Here is a 5000-nt window from a genome sequence, read left to right on the forward strand (position 1 = left end):
GAGGAACTCGCAGAGAAGCTTGGATTTGGTCATTCAACCATTCATCGACACCTGCGCTAGAAGCAAAACGACCATCTTTGGTTCAAGACGAAAAGTGTTCTTCCATCAGGAAAATGCTCGGCCACATACAGCGATGATGACATTCCAAAGGCTGGAACAGTTCGAATGGGAAACGTTACCCCACCCACCATATTCAATGGACATTGTCCCATCTGATAATCATTTATTCCACAGTCTTCAAAATCATTTGGACAGAAACAATACGAATTCTGTAGACGAGGTCAGAACAGTACTTGAGGAGTATTTTTCGTCACTTCGTCACGGACAAGTGAATTTTGGAAGAGGAGCTTTGCATGTCTATCAGATAGATGGAAGAGCATTGTTGAAAATAAGGGAGAGTATATTCTAGATTAAAAAAGAACTTTGTTTATCTTAATTTTGAAAAATAAAAGAAGTATAAAAAACCGTATTATTTATAGGATAACCCAATAAAACTTACCAAAAGTTTAGCATATAACTACATATGCACATATCTAGACACACAACTATATGTATGAGTATACATACATAAAACAAAACATACAGATCTGTACATGTACTGACTCCAAATATTTGCACATATACACACATACCTGCACGACTACCACGATAATGTTGAAATTCTAATAAAAGAGCCTTGGATCTAAATTAGAAGCTCACTTGTTCTCCAAAAGCAGGAAATGTAGAATTACAACTAAATAATAACGAATATATAGCTCAGTGTTACTGGAAACTTTGACATCAATGGAAATGTTGGCAAGCTATAACTTCCCACGCATAAATGGCGACCATGGTCTTAAATCTGTATTAATGTTATATGAAGCAGTACCTGCAGCAAAGGAAAGAGAGCTGTAACCATCTTGCCCAAATTTATGAGTACGAAAATACCATCTCTAAGATAGCTAATGAGCTTAAAGAGAGATATAAAATAAGATCTGGCGCAGGTCTCTCCCTATGTATCAGAACAACAAAATATAAAAATGAACCAGTTCATTGAGAAGTTAGTGTATGAGTACTTGGCACTGAAGATGGGAGCTATAGAGGGAATAAATCGTATCAAATGCTTAGCATGGAGTACCGTCAAGTTTATGACATCCTACTTTGAAGGTTATCTTCAAGAACAAGAGATCCCTACGAAATACCTGCAGCATACAAGGCAGAAAACATTGGCAGACAACAAATGTAGTCTGTGCGAAATTATGACTGAAGACATTAACAATATTATTGCCAACTGCAAGAGAATGTTTTGTAGATGTTATCTTTCCCACGCGGCACGACGCAGTGCCCAGAACAGTCTGGAAAAAAATTGAGAAAAAAAGCAAGTACCAACAAGTGAAGTTGACTTTTTATTGAGGCTGAATATTGGTGGAACTTAAAAGCTCGAAGTTATAAAACAATCTGCCAGATATTGTTGTGTAGGGACACGAGAAAAATATGTTCTGTTGTGGAAATCAGCTGGCCTCTAGACACTAGTCCGGTCAGAAAAATATAAGATAAAGAAAGCATTTGTGGACCTTTGATAAAAGAGTTTGCAAATCCAATACCCAAGAAACATTTTCATTTTCATACCTATAATTATTAGAGCAACAGGATATGTAGCAACTCACCTGAAGCAAAGTATGACTGAATTTGGGTTCTTAGGGAGGGAAAGCAACTCCTTAATTCGTACGCTACCAATGGTTGCGATATCTGGGAGAATAAAAACCCGTAGGGCCTCTATAAGATTTCTCTGATTTATAACCTTGTTACCAAGTAGGTGACCGGTCAAAATTAACTGTACATTTTACAGAGAAGGAGAAAACATACATACAAACATACCTAGAGAGATATACCTTTGCTCTCCAGCAACAGAATATAGCTGCTAAAGACCTGAAAAACAAGTGAGACAAAGACGCCGTGGAAACATCCACGTTGTAATAGAAAATGGCGGTTTTGATATACCCGTCTGGAAGATATCACCCGCATCTTCAGCAACTACTCCAAAATGATTGGAAGATACTAATACCCTTGTGGTATACATCCATACACTCACACATCCATCCATCCATCCATCCATCCATCCATCCATACATACATATTGAGATCGATGGGTCAAAAAAATATTGTTAGAACTTAAAAATCAGAACAACCACCAAGTTAAAACACAACCGGCCAGGGACCTCAAAGAAAAGATATGCTCTGTTGTGGAAACCAGCTGCTCTCTGGACACGAATGTGATTAGAAAAATACAAGAGAAAGTGGACATCTATGGACCATTGATAAGGAGTGTGCAAATTCACTACCCAAGATACACTTCCAGTTTCATACCAATTATTATTGGAGCAGCAGGGTACGTATCAACGCGTCTGGAGCAAAGTATGTCTGGACTTTGGATCCTGGGGAGAGAATGCATATCTTTAATTCATATGCTACCAATGATCACGATATCTGAGGCTATAAAAATCTGCAAGAACTTCTTAAGATTTAAAGGATGATGAATAAAACAAGATGCTTTCTTTTGCAAGTTTACTACCAAGCAGGTGACCGGTCAAAGTTTACTCTAAAATTAAAGAGAAACAGAGAAGAACACACACACACACACACACACATGCAGCATGGTGAAATGTATAAACCGAAAATACGTCGTCAAGAAAAAAGGGAATATAAAAAACATCTGTGTCACTCATTGATTTATATAACTCTTAACACCATATATTTGCCTGTTTTGTTTATTTTATCATATTTATTTAATGTTTACCTATGACCGTCTTTCCACGTATCTATTACATAACACCATGTATATGTGTGTATATGTGTGAATATATATATATATATATATATATATATATATATATATATATATATATATATATATACACACACACACACACACACACACACACACACACACACACACACACACACACACACAGACACACACACAGACACACACACACACACACACACACACACACACACACACACACACACACACACACACACACACACACAAGACGGTCTTCCATACGATTTCTTTCTACCAGATTCACTCAAAAAGCATTGGTATGTCTGTGGCTATAATAAAAGTTACATACCCAAAGTACTGAGCGAAAGGACTGAACCAGAAACCAGATGGTTGCAGAGCAACATATTCTTAACCACATAAACATCCATGCGCCTATGTCAGTGATTTTCAAATTTTTCAAAAAATTTTATGTGCCGGTCCCTTTACAGTTATTTTGATGATTCGCGGTCCTCAATAAAATGCAGGATAATTAACATGGAAAAAATGACATACATTCGAACCGTAACTTCCAGACTATGAACCGCTCTGCTCATAGACCCGCAATCCTGATAACTACAACTTAATCCGCGTAATAACCCTCTGGGATACAATAAATACACATGAAAATATGGAGGAATCGGTTGATCAATTAGTTACAAAACAAATGATAAACGAGAACAGTCCGAAAATATCCCGAGTATCCTGTATTAACAACTGTGTAAGACCTATTTTTGCCCATTTAGCAGACAGAAACCGCGGGTCATACACCGAAAACTACGGTATACGTACGTACATGACAGTGGTTCTCGAACTTTTGGCATCACCTTCCCATTTTACCATATTTAGGATGCTATTCCTTCCTGTTGTCAGGTCATTCTTCTTATTGATTATCCAAGAGGTGAATTTCAACCAATTTACCTATTTTCAGTAGAAGAATTTTAATAGCATCTCAAAATGTACAGAATTTTATGTCAATTGGACCACTAATATGCACGAAAAACCAGAATTTTAGTAGAAACACCGTCTTGTCTTCCTCCCTTGAAAGTTTGCCATCCCTTTTTCTGAATCCCTGATGCATAACATGACGACAACAAGAAAATAATTATATAAGAAATTATTTATTCACAAAAGCAGTCATTTTATTTGCAGCAAAGTAACCAGCTCTTCTGTGTTCGGCTCTGTTTTGGAGAAGGCAACCTTCATTTCTGGTGTGACATCCAGTCAATTTTGTGACTTTGTTTTGATGGCAAGGAAAGTAGAAAACGCTGTCTTACACTCATCGGTAGTTGGAAATGGAATCAGTACTTTAGGAGCCATCTTTGCGACATCAGGGTATGACCTTGCCATTTCAATCCGAGTCAGAACAGCACGTTTCACGGAAAGAAAAACTACAGCCCCAAAACAGGTGGAGGAAACTCTTAACCGGGTAGCGTGAGATGAGTATTGTGCGTGTATACGAATGTATGTATGTATGTATGTATGTATGTATGTATGTATGTATGTATGTGTGAGTACATAGGTATGTTTGTATGCATATATGTATGAGTATATGTATGTATTGATGTATGTGTATGTATATTTGTATACATACATACATATATATATATATATATATATATATATATATATATATATATATATATATATATATATATATATATATACATATATGTGTGTGGGTATGTGTGTATGTGTGTGTCTGTGTGTAGGAGATTACTCAGTCCTTAATATATATATTAAAAATTTCCTACGCTATGCAGTGCATGGAGATACATTAAAATTTAAAATGACATGCAGGCTGGCTGCTCCTGCAGTTTGCACAAAGTATCAGTTGCAAACGCCAGTTCAATTATTTCAAGTCCTAGTGACTCTCATAAATCTCAGTACTTGTTCTCCTCTTGTTCCGATCAAATTTCTCACAAATACAAATATAAAAACTCAACGCGCCTATATATACGTGTGAGTCTCTTTGTGTGTGTGTATACGTGACAAAACCTTTTTATAAAAATATTTTTACTAAAAGCTAGCGCAAAAAACATGATTTGGTTGTTATTTGTTTCAAAGCAAAACAAAAAAATTGCTATGTAACAGGTTGCAGGTTGCAAGGCAATGGGTTTAGGCATGGCTATGTGGTTAAAAAGCTCGCTTTGCAATCAGGTAGTTTAGTGCCCTATTGTACGGCATATTGAGCAGGATG

This window comes from Octopus bimaculoides, chromosome 13 (genome assembly GCF_046866305.1).
Source record: "Octopus bimaculoides isolate indiv1 chromosome 13, ASM4686630v1, whole genome shotgun sequence".
NCBI classification, from domain to species: domain Eukaryota; kingdom Metazoa; phylum Mollusca; class Cephalopoda; order Octopoda; family Octopodidae; genus Octopus; species Octopus bimaculoides.